Raw genomic sequence first — 12,687 nt, 5'->3', positions numbered from 1 at the left:
GTTGAAACTGAAAAAGAAAACCTTCACTCTGAAATGTAGCTTTGAACATTTAGTTCAGCTGCACATCTTTCTTTCAGTTTTAACTGTTTCCAGGTTCATTTGTTAGACAAACTTTATGGCACCATGCAGTGACAACGATGCTGCCGCTGCAGGGCTTTTCCACGGGCCGGTGTGTTCAGGGTTAATGTTCTGCTCGGCCCACTGTTTTGCTTAAAGGCCAAAAACCTCTGTTGTTTTCTCCTGACGCCCGTCTTCCAAGCGTTTCCAGTGCGACTGGCAGAAAACCTCAGACCGAACGCTCAGAGCTTTTGCTCACAAATGTCTTTCCTCTCGAGGTTCCTTCATGAAAGCCAGATTTGTGTGGATTTGTGGACCACATGACCGACAATGCAGCAAATCGATAAGAGCATCTTTCATTCAAATTCCACATGGCACTGAATTGTTTCCCAGAGTTGGTAAAATTATCTATGTTTGATTCAAAACAGGATTGTGAGTCAAATCAAATAAGTGGGTAATCCACCAATAAAATTCAGGATGACCAACTGAGGTCAGGGAGTCAGTGTGAACGGCTTCTATGATGCCAAATACATATTTCCTGCTACTGGGTTTCCCACTGTGGTCAAGCAATAACTCTTGAGGTCAATGTTCTGCTTCGAAGCTGTTTTATTTTTTGTCTTCTTAGGATAGGAAGATGTGGGATGAACTGACTGACCGACTGGAAGCACTTGAAGTTCCCTGGAAGTGGGAGGAACGCCCAGCGAGTAACAAGGAAATACGTTCATAGATATCATTGCGCAGGTCATGACGTCAAGACTTTTACTAATAATTTGTTGTCACTTTCCACTTTTTTAGTCACTTTGTTTATACGCTCAACCAGAAGCCAGTGACGCATTCTCACACTAAGCCGTGATTCCTGGTCCAGACAGAAGGTCACGGATGACACCGAGGCCCAGCTCTGACCGGGGGACTTTCTCCTCTCCCAGGTTGCTTCACTTTGAAATTTTTCCCACAGCCGAGGAGCCGCGCCAGGCTGCCAACTCAGACAGAAAGAGCAGGACGTGGGAAAGGTGCTGACGGCAGCCGGTCCTACTTGCACAGTTCTGGTTTTTCAGGCAAACGATCCGTTGGCCCTGAAATGCCTGTAAACATTCTGGACAGTTGTCCGCATTCGAACGGCGATTTCAAGAACATAAATCCTATTTTTACGGTTTTGTGTATTTCATTCACAACACGATATTAGAGATTTATAACAATTTCAACCTTGTCTGTAATATTCATCCACTGCGGAGCCAATAATGTGCCAATAATCCAGAAGCTTATGTTTGCAATCACACAGTTCAGACATTTCCAATCGTTACTGATTCGGTTAAAGACTGTTACAGACAGTCATCTTGAGTCCATTTACTAGTAATTGCATCAACATCTGTGCCATTAATCCTGTAATGGAGGACCCTGTTCGTCACTTCCTGTTGTATATATTTGTGACGATTTTCACCAGAGGAGTCATATTTTTCCACGTCACTGCCATCTATTTAAATGCCTCATGGTTCTCTGAGAGCCCAACGTCAGTAAATGTTTATCAAGACTGTCCCTTATTACAAATAAGAGCGCTCTAATGCATTTACTATGTGGAAGGCTAGTACGTCATTTGTTTCTGCTTTTTAAGTGCCATATGTATACATTATATTGGATTTTTTTCTCTCAGTATCTGAGCCAAATGAAGTACAGATTGTGTTTCAGCATTTTGACATCACTGCTAAGTGTCAGATGCAGTAGCATTACACACGCCATGGCAACCCGGTGGGGTTTGGGGTTTTTGGAGATCCTGGTGAAACAGAACCTGCAACGTGTCACGGATTGGTGCAGGGAGCTCGGCTCGTTTGTTTCACACGTTTCAGCCCATTTCTGTTCCGACATCAGTTTTGCACAAAGGTCCGTAAAAACCTGGATGTGTAAGCAGGGTGTGAAGGAACTTGTCTGACCTGAACTCAGCCTGATTTGACGCCTTTGGGATGAATTAGATTGAAGACTGGAAGCCATGTTGTCACATCCAACAATGCCTGGCTTCCCAAATGCTCGATGGAAATCCTTCTCAGAATAATTAAAATGGCTGTAGCCGCAAAAGGGGAAATTTCCCAATGCTTTTGTAATAAAGTCTTTATCGTTTTAACAATGAAATCCCTTCTTTTGATCTTAACTCGCTCCTCCGTTCTCCATGACGACAGGTTTTTGCTTTTTTAAGACAAAGCCGCCAAGTCTCCCAAAGTCTCTTTTCAGGAACCAAAACCAACACGGATCTGTTCCTGCTTCTGTTCACAGTTCACTTTATGACGTTTGACCTTTCACCTTTTCTGCACCGCAACAAAACGATGAGCGCAGCGGAAATATGAACTTCAGATTTACTCCTTCAGAACCCGGCCGACTCCGATCCGACAAGAGGAAGGTCAATCTGTGCCGTTTGCCTGTAGACTTTTGCTTCAGCTGAAAAAATGCCAAATGGGGTCTTATTTATCCATCCAGACGTTCCAAACCCTGGAGTTTACCTTTCACTGGAAAATAGGACTTTGGTTCAGATCCGTATTTCAAGTGAACATGAAAATATATCTCAACTCTGGCAGCAGCTCTTGAAAATATTATGACAAACACATGCATCCTTTCCTTCGACATAACTAATGAATGTACGAGTGAGTTCTCTTGGCACGTCCTCTTTTCACAACAGTTCCTCTGTGGCCTCCTGATAGGTAGAAAACTATAAACAGGATAAAATACGATCAGGAAGAAGAGTGTTTAGCTGACTGGCCAAGTGCGTCCAACACCAGAGGTCCACATATTACTGGAGATGAGGCTGCTGATCAGATTAAGGGACTCACTTCAGTTGCATTTTCTTTTAAATCCCAGATTTAAAAAAAAAAAAAACAATAATTGAGGTTAAACATCTAAATGGCTAATGAAGGAAAACAAGACAACAAACCAACTAGACTTAATCACATCATCCAGAGGATCCATCAAAACTGTCCAATGAGACCATCTGCTCCATCTGCGCATCCTTCTGCACTGAGGAGTTTTCTGTCCCAGGCCTGTGACCCTCACAGGGAAATGAACAAAGGCTGGGACCGCCTGAACGTTGACCACCTTCACAGTTAGAGCCACATGTGAGACCAGGTCACCAAAGGGAAAGATTGAGACGGGCAGAAGAACACAAAACAGAGGAAGATTGGAAAAGGGTGTCATGGACACTTGGATCTAAGTGTGAGGTGTTTGGACCCTGAAGAAGAACCTTTATGAGACGCGGAACAAATGAAGAGATGCTGGTTGAGTCCTGGACGTCGTCTGTCAGACCAGCGTCTGACGAAGCAGGACGGTTTCGTCTCTTTCTGAAAGCAAGTTAGACCAAACATTTTTTTCTAGCTGAGGCTTGACCCACATTATGCATTTTAGAAAACAGCTGAAACTGACCAAATGTATGCAGACGTTTGAATTTGCTGAAAGTTACAAACAAGAAAAGTTTGATCTGATTTGACTTCAGATAGTGAGAGAAAAAAAGTGTTTTTGTCTTTATTTGGGATGTAAACGTGGCTTCGACTGTTTATTATATATGAAGAGAAATACATTTTAAACCTAAACACAGAATTTAATTCCAAACTGGCTGAATCTCAAAAGTTCTGTTAAAAACATATCAAAGCAGCAATGAGCTCTGATCGGTTCTGTTCTTCATAAATCGTCTATCATTACAAGATGTTTGTTCTTCGGTGAAAAGCAGAAATCCTGCCATGTCCAACATGACTTCAGCGTTCCTCCCATGTGATATCAGCCGGCTTTGGGTTGTTTGGCACGTCCCAGATTCCACTTTTCTTAATTCCCATTACAACAAAACCAGAGTTATTGCACAAGGTTTCCACTTCATCATCCTCGCCAAACATTGTTGCTGCCACCCTGGAACCTGGCGGCCCGTCGCTGTTCAAATACGCCCATTTTATCAGAGGCCGACAGACGCTGGCCCCGGAAAAAGAAGGTGAATAGTGAGTTTCCACTAAACGTGCCGTTTAGGAACCAGAAAAAGTCGGGGCGCGGTGTAAATAGGAGGCAGGATTCCCGAGGGTCCGCTGGATGAAAACGAGCCGGAGACCCTGAAGATTAAAGGTTTCCTTGGGAGTTCAAGAACTGTTCAACTACAGGCCCAGTTGTGTTGATGTTTCTGTCCCTTGTTCTTATGGGAAAACAGAAGCAGTGGTGCATCCTGGTATGAACAACTCTGCCAGGAAAAGTTCATCAGAATGGAAGTTAAACATATACATTTATTGTGAATATATAAAACAAAGGACTGCTTAAGCAAATACTCACATTTTATTAATTCTTCTTTTAAGCTCCCTAAAAAGTCATTTAATTAACCAACCTCTTGTCCCACCATGTCACTTCTTCTGTTCATTGAATGTTTTTTTTTTAACTAAACATTCTTGAATTTATATTTTTCATACGTTCTCAAACTTTGTGTTCAAAGGGCCAAATCTGATTTTCAAGAATAACCACTGATTGAGTTTTCTTAGTGGTGACAACCGAAAGAAACACTTCTTCATGCCAGCAGCAGGACTTTCCTCAACCTGCTCTGCCTTCCGAATCGTTGAATTTCCCTTTTATTTCTCATGAAAATCCTAAATTGATTTCACGGTGCAAAGCGCACAATTCAGAGACTGAGATCCGCAACGTCGATTAAATGCTGCTGGATTCTGTTTTTCGACTCTGGAAAACCTGGAAAAAGAGCTGCAGCCCTCCATGACGTGAAACATCGTTTCACTGTGTGGGAACACGGGAGAGGGACTCAAATCTATAGCGTGAGACTGAGCGTCTGCCAGAAACCAGCTTCTGGCAGGACGAGCAGCTGAGTTTGGAGGGTCGACTTTCCGAAAGAGAAGATGTTCCCACAGAATGACATTCGGCTGCTGTGGACTTCAGGGAGTTCAATCCATGACAGTTCCATACAGCAGGGACACTTTCCATTCAGGATCATCAGTTAAGATGTCCTCCCTCACCAAAGGTCCTCATCTGTCTCTATAGCTGTGGAGCAGAGAGAAGTGCAGGCTGTGTGGGAATCGTTCTCTTGACCCCGTCGTCCCTCCCCTACGTCCAACATCTCTGGATGCCCTGCAGTGTGGAAAATACACAGATCACATGTTTAAATTCACCCAGTCCTTCCATCAGCCGTGTAGATGTTTGAGGATTTAAGGGAATAGAACTGCTTCTCAAAAATAACTGTAGGTCAGGGAACGATGAAAACGAGAGTGAAAAAAACAAAAAAACAGCAACAAAAAAAACAGCATAAGTAATAAGCGGTTGAAGTGGAAAATGGATGCACTGCCCCAAGAATTACAGACCACTCCTGCAAAAACAAGATAAAACATTGTCTTGGCTTTATTTCAAGTTCAAATCTTTCGTTTTTCCATCTTCCTGAAGCGCAGACTTCTCGCTAATATTGCCGTTTTAACAATATCTTAGAACAATTACCTGACCTAATCTTATCAGAGCCGCTCTGCCTTCTGCTTTCCTGCCCTGCAAATAAAAATACAAAATGAAAAAAAATAGAACAACACACACCCCAAACATGTGCAGGACTCAGTGAAGAACACGAACAACTGGAGAGGAAAAAGAAATAAACGAATGGAGCCGTTTTTCAAACGTCCAGGGAGAGCATTGTTGCTCTTGAGGTCGGGGGAAGTTCAGAAAAGTTCTCTGTGTGCGCCAAGTTGGCCCGCGGGGCCGTTTACTACAGCAGACGGTGTTCCTGCGCTTTCCGCCGTGCTGCTCAGCGCCGGTGCAGGTAAGGCCGGAACGAGCCGGGAGGAAACCTGAGAGGGAAACCGAGCCAACGGGCTTTGAAACGAGCAACAGGGGAGGCGGCGGCTGCGGCGCGTCCCAACGCCATCAACGCCATTCCTCCACGTCGACGAGCCAAGATGTCAACTTTTTGGGAGGTCAAGGCAAAATCATTGTTCAGCCACAAGTTACTGTAAATAATAGTATAACTATGAAATGACCTTTTAGAATCATGTCGTATTCCTGGGTGTTTGGGTTTTGCTTTGTGTGAATTTCATTTCTGTTTATTATTCCTTTCATTAAATAATGTTTATTGCATTCTGTGGCCAGATTAGTTTGTTTCTTTATGTTTAGTTTTCTTGTTTTCTGCTTTTTGTTTGCCGTCACTGAAGCTCTTAGTTTTATCCCAGGCTAGTTGAATCAATGTGTTCAATGGAAACACTGCAATTTAAAAAAAAAAAAAAAAAATTTGATCAAATGTTTTGATCAAAACATTTGAGACGTTTTTTTTTGTTTGTTTTTGTTTTTTTTGGACTCTTCAACATTGGTTTATTTTTGCATAACTGCAATGGAAATACTTCTTTCACATCGTATGAGTCACATGATCAACAACCGGATGTTGCCACTGGCGCAAACTGCGAAGAAGAAGACAGGAAGTGGTCGGAGGATGACGGGATCAGCTTTTAGAGACCCATCCTGTGAACAAAAACTTATTCAATTGTGTCTCTTTTTTATTTAATGGAAACACTTCAATTGCAAGACTGTGGTGTTTTATTTTTCGAACGTTAGCGAAACATCTGTAAAGTTTTCGTGTATTTGTAATGGGAATGCAGCTTGGGATTCAAGTAGGAGGCAATATTGTTTATGTAAATATATTATAAGACTGAATGTTCAGAGCATTTGGAAACTTTCCACTTTTTTAAGTAAATCTCACACAATGGCTGCAGGGGCTGCTGTATCCTCAGCAGTGCCCTCCGTCTCTCATCGCCTCACGCAGGTGACAATATGAAGTGTGTGTTGAGTGTTTCACTGCAATAGTCAGCCTCCTGTTTACCTTGCTTCCTTATTGCATGAAGGACAATAGAAGGAAATGTAGCCCACAGTGACATGTGCCAATAAATTTACCGTTGACCTGGCAACAAATCAAAACGCCCAATGAAATGCGGCTGAGCTGATGCGGCGGTCGGACCCAGACACTGAGGCTCTTCTGTTTGGCTGGACTCAGCTGAGTGTGAAAAACGAGCCGAGGAGAATCTGGCTCTGTTTGTGAGAGCGGGCCCGTTCGGACCGGGAGATTCCAGTACATTAGCTGTGGAATGAAGCAGACCTGCTGCAGGACTGCAGAAAACACAGCGACTTCATCCGATCATTGTCCTCCATGTTTTATCTGCTTGTCTTTACTCAACGAGATCGAGTTAATATTTTACAAAGTAAACATTTCTTTAGGGACACACCAACACAAACTAGAGCGTAACAGTGACGCATGTTTGGCCACAAAGACCTAAAGAACTAACACAGCGTACAGTCACATGAAACATGATGAAATGAAAGATTTCTTTAAACTAAGGCAGTGCCAAGATGGCCGATACTGTTACCTGATATTAATGCTGCTGTTATAACCAGTAACTCCTAATTGGATGGATGGATGGATGGATGGATGGATGGATGGATGGATGGATGGATGGATGGATGGATGGATGGATGGATGGATGGATGGATGGATGGATGGATGGATGGATGGATGGATGGATGGATGGATGGATGGATGGATGGATGGATGGATGGATGGATTGAAAAAGCACACAGCTGACATTGTTTCTCTGCTTTAGATAAACAGCCAGTGGTTCTGCTCCATCACTGTCTCATTACCAAAACCCAATAGAAGCAACAAACAGCAACAGTATGGAAATAAACATTAATATCTGACCAGTTTTAGTTATCAGATGTGTTCGCCAGGCACATAGTACAATTTCAGAACACCAAGAGAAATATCTTACATTCAGTTGTTATTAAAATGCTTTATAAATTGAATATGACTTTGTAATTTCAATGCCTTGAAATCGGCCTTCTGTCTCTTTAAGAAAGTCGTGTTCTTTCTGAAACTCTGCCTTCAGGAAGTCATTGCAACATGGCTCCTCAATTAACTCTTTAACAACATATTTACCAGTGTTGCACTGAGAGGTGGCTCCTATAACCAGCTCAGCAGACGCTCAGTCCCACCAGGTGTTTGCTGATTGCTGCTGGCTAGTCTGAAGGAGCAGAGTGGGGGAGTCACAGAGGAGAGCTGCTCTGTAATGAAGCTCAGAAACTGCAGCTCTGAGGAGGAGCTCTGCCCTCGAAGGCGGAGCTAGGTCCATCCAGGCGTTTCGCACAGTTGAATGGTTGCCACGGGAGACTAAAGGATTTCTCACACATGCATAAAAAATGAATCTGACTTCATAAGGAAATGTTTTGACAGCCAACTTTTAAAAGGCAGTCTCTTCTCTTTGATGTTCCAGACTAGGTCGCCTTTTGATTCCAGTCTTTTAATCAAGAGAAAATATTTCTGTTCATAAGTATCCTTGGTTTCTTCAAGCTTTCTGGAAATATCTCCGAAGGTTTGATGTCAGAGGAAGGAGAATTTGATTCCTAATATTTTGTGTGTTGCGTCTCCCAAAAATGGCCATGAAACTGTTTTGTTAATGACGGTTACACTTTTATTTTCCACAATGATTTATCGTCTGATGTGTTTTCAGCACAAGCAGAGCAGAGCAGAGCGGTAATGAAAACAAAGAAGCTCCATGTTTACATAAATAAGGGTTTTAGATTAAGATTTTTTTCTTTTTTTTTTTTTTGCTTGTTTAACCTGAAAGCTTCACACAAAGGGAGGCGTTTCCTGCCATTGAGTGTTTGGTGCTATCAAACATTCCCGTGTACCTCGGCTCAGGATAAGAGCAGAGCCTTTATCTGTCTCAGTGGAACAAGAGAACCTCACAGGTCAACGAAAAGGATGGCAGGACAGCAGGACGGCAGGACAGCAGGACGGCAGGACAGCAGGATGCATCGCGGGGCCCATTTCACAATTCACTAATTCCCTTTAAAGCACTGATGTGTTTCAAATTGTCTGTGACACGTCACCGTTTTGCTTTTCGCCTGAACTGCTTCTTTTAAACATTAGCTATTATACATAAGCTTTAATGAATAAAATACAATTTATATATATATATATTTCCATCCATTTTCTGATCACCCTTTGGGAGTTGCTGGTGCCTATCTCCAGGAAAGACCAATTAACCTGACAGTCATGTTTTTGGACTGTGGGAGGAAGCCGGAGTACCTGGAGAGAACCCACCACGCACAGGGAGAACATGCAAACTCCATGGAGAAAGACCCCGGGCCGGGAATCGAACCCAGGACCTTCTTGCTGCAAGGCAACAGTGCCACTGTGCAGCCCCAGTGTAATTCAGACAAATGCAATTGTTTTTCATAAAAAAAAATAAATCTAGTACATTCATTTTATTTATAAACTACATGGCACAAGTTGAGGTGCATATCTGAATATATTAGAAGTGAAAGTATTAGTAATGTTTGTGTCACTCTCTGCAAATGGGCCCACGCGTCTCTCTACGCCACTGTGGGTTTTTATATAGACAATGATCACTTCCTATGGGCTCTTTGCTCTCACTGTTTACTCATTCCCTCGGTTTCTCTGGGCGCGGTTGAGTCTGGAAGGCAGATAAACCAAAAAGGTCTGAGATGGGCGCAGGGGCGTGAGCTCGCATGTGAGCTGTCGCCACTGGATGGAAACGCCCGACGTTTCCTGCTCCACTGATGAAAGCCGTTTGATTCCGTGGCGACACGCGTCAGCGGACTGTCATCGACCTGAGAAACCCTGCCATGAGTTTACCAGGCTGACCCTCATTTCAGAAGAGGAAACACAGAGCATCCAATAAAAAAATGGGAACCCCGACTCTCGTTTCATTCCACTTCAACAAAACCCAAGTGAAGGACTCTGGAGGTCAGAAGGTTTTAGAGATGAAATACACAGTGACCCTTAAAACGTCTGAACGAAGGCGGCGCCACAGAGAGAGAGGAATGGAGTCACAAACAGATCTGGACGTGGAAAACCAACGTCTCTGGGTCATTGTCAATAAATTATTACATTGTTGTTTTGAGGATTCTGGCTCAGAAAACAAGAATCTTACATTCAGATTAGCAACAAAAGAGTTTTCATCCAGAAATGTGAGTCAACTACAAAGTATGTCCATGTACTGCACATTGTATGTAGTCAATATTTTCTCAATACTCCTTGACGGAACCTTATAGATTTTCGATGGCGTTCGGGTCAGACACAGGAATACCTGGACTGGCATCAGCCGCAAAACCCGACTCCAGTCCACATCTTGTTATTCTCTCCCAAACTCTTGAGGACTTTGTTCTCCATTTTCCTTCCACTAAACATCCATAAATATGCTGGGACACTTGGAACAGACGGCTACCGTAGCAATGTGCTTTTGTGGCCCACCATGTTTGTGGAGACCAACAAAGAAGGATTTCTGGAACACAGATCTGTTGAGAGATTAGTTCAGAGACATTAGACCAGGAATACATGTAAACACCAACCTCTGAGGACCAGAGATGTGAAGAAGATGAAAACTCCTGCAGTTGCCTGAGCCAACCCAAAGGCAATCAGAAATGTTCAACCTTCGGGGAGTTGCCACATGTGAACTCTGCACTGATGCCGGTAGCATTGTTTCAGTAACAAGTCAGAAGAACTGGCAGCCTTTGGCGTGTTCGCAGATTTGCAGCAAACACTTTTTGCAAGGTAAGATTAATATCAAAACATTTCTGAAGCAAGTAACATGGCATATGGAGAAGGTACGCATCCAATCATTCGAGAGAGTTCTCCACCATGTAGCCCAAAATAAAACCGGTAAGCATCTCTACCTTTCTAAGGAGAAAAGCTGTTTTTGACAAACTGCTATATCACTCATTCAATATAAGCTGCTCTCCAGATTCTGGAGGCGCTGGGTGGATTAGAGCTCATGGAGACTTACGTTGATAATCCACACAGACGTACAGGAAGTGTTGCAGGCAACCATTAGAAAAACAGAGAATCAACTACTGGAGCTAAATGAATAAAACTTAATCGAACAATCATTATCATGCGTGTTCAGGCCTGGCAGGCTGTTGTGTGTCGGCAGCAGACACACAAAGTGATTATGGTGCCGCTTTGAAATGTCTCTCCAGGAACCGGTCAGTGGATGAGAGGAAACAGACAAGTACAACTGTGTTTGCATAATGCTGAGCTCGTTCAGTGGTATTCCAGGTTATTGTGCTCTTTTCCTGCTCACTACCAACAGGATGAGGTGGACATCCAAAGCCAGTAGCCGGTCGGCAGCCTCTGCACTCCTCACTGGAAGCAGGAAAGCGGAGAGAACCCCTCAGCCGTCACAGAAAGGCAGTTTCCACCAGAAAAACCTGAAACTTTTCTTGACCTGTTGGACTGGTAAAGTAAAAAGAAAATCTGGAATGAAGAATGAAGGAGGAGGCTTTGATTTAAAGCAAACATACCTTACTGTGCTGCTGACTCAAACTCACCCTCAATACGGAAACACTGTTGGCGCCGGGCTTTCTAGGACTATTGCCAATGTACCAGAAAGTTTCTCTCTCTGTTAAACGTAACGTCCCCACCCACAATATAGTAGGCCTGGAAAAAGCATGAATGTCAATTGCTCATTATGAAAACCTTGATTGTTTGAACAGCGTGAACAAAGAATGTCCTTTCTTACACCCCTACCACTCCCTTCCCTTCTCTTCCATCTCACCACATCCTCCAACACCTCTGCAGGGGGAACCACCTTCTTTGTTCATCGCAGTTGGTTGACATTAAAGTGATAAAGCAGCTTCTTGGCGTACAACAAATCACAGCCTCATTGTGCTCATGCGGACGGATTTCTTCCGTCTCTGAGTCGCCCTGGGAGGAAATCGATAAGGTCCGGTTGTAGATTGTTCGACCGATCCATCGCCTAAAATGGAGCAATGGAAATATAGCTTACCAACATGTTTATGGAAGGTTGTCATGGCAGCTTTCTACATGTGGGACGGGGGGGGGGAGGGGTTGGGGGGGTGAAGGAAATCTATTCAAACTCCTGGTTCCAAACTTCCTCCTTGGAGCCTTAGCGCTTCCCCCCCCACCCTGAGGAAAAAGATTAATACGATGAATGCTTTACAAGTGATTACTGATTTATACAGACTATAAATATGTCTGTTGTGCCTACTTCAGTAGCTATTCTAGGAGCAGACCTTAGGATGTTTGTCCATCTGAGTCAGGGTCTTTCCTGGAACTAGGTTTTGTTGCATTTATTGTAACGGATGTTTCTATCATTATACAGTTATCATAAACGCCTGCCATCATATTTCAAAGCCATAATTAGCTGCCTTAGTGGCCACTCAGAGGAAGTGTGAAGAGTTCAATATGTAGACGTTTGACGGTCAGTTGGCGGAGCAGCACTGAAGACGGCGCGTTGCATCAATTTCCACGTCTCAGAATAGTTTTCAAAGTCTCCTGGCGAACTGATGGCGTGTTCTGATGCAGACCGAAGGTCTAGCCAAAGTAAGTCCACATAGTAACAGGAACGTTGACTGGTAATGTCTGATAGAGAGTTGGAGTCCACAAACATGGACGCTTTCAGAATGAGTTCCTTCATTTGACTTTTGCTGTTCAACCCAGTCAGTGTTCATCTGACCAGCTTTCATCAGGAAAGAGGTTTTTCCATTTCCTTCCAGCTCTCAGTGATGTCACATCCGTTTCCATGGGGACCTGGCATTTCTAATAACTTTATAAAACTTCTTCACGCAAAACACTGACTTAACCCTTTAAGTTAAGTACAACCTGAT

The 12,687-nt window shown here is 43.4% G+C and overlaps 1 long non-coding RNA gene across 1 annotated transcript; it reads right to left on the bottom strand.

Moving 5' to 3' along the window:
- Nucleotides 1–10,091: 10,091 nt before the first annotated feature.
- LOC129369153 (uncharacterized) lies at nucleotides 10,092–11,872 on the bottom strand. The gene is made up of 4 exons (XR_008606924.1): nucleotides 11,847–11,872; nucleotides 11,616–11,764; nucleotides 11,389–11,497; nucleotides 10,092–11,293 (listed from the first exon to the last, which is right to left on the bottom strand). It is a non-coding gene; the product is annotated as an uncharacterized LOC129369153 (long non-coding RNA).
- Between the last annotated feature and the right edge of the window lie 815 nt (nucleotides 11,873–12,687).

Source organism: Poeciliopsis prolifica, unplaced genomic scaffold (assembly GCF_027474105.1).
Source record: "Poeciliopsis prolifica strain line A6 unplaced genomic scaffold, Auburn_PproV2 SCAFFOLD020, whole genome shotgun sequence".
NCBI classification, from domain to species: Eukaryota; Metazoa; Chordata; class Actinopteri; order Cyprinodontiformes; family Poeciliidae; genus Poeciliopsis; species Poeciliopsis prolifica.
Note: the sequence above shows the minus strand (reverse complement) of the source record. Positions and strands in the feature narration are given on the sequence as shown.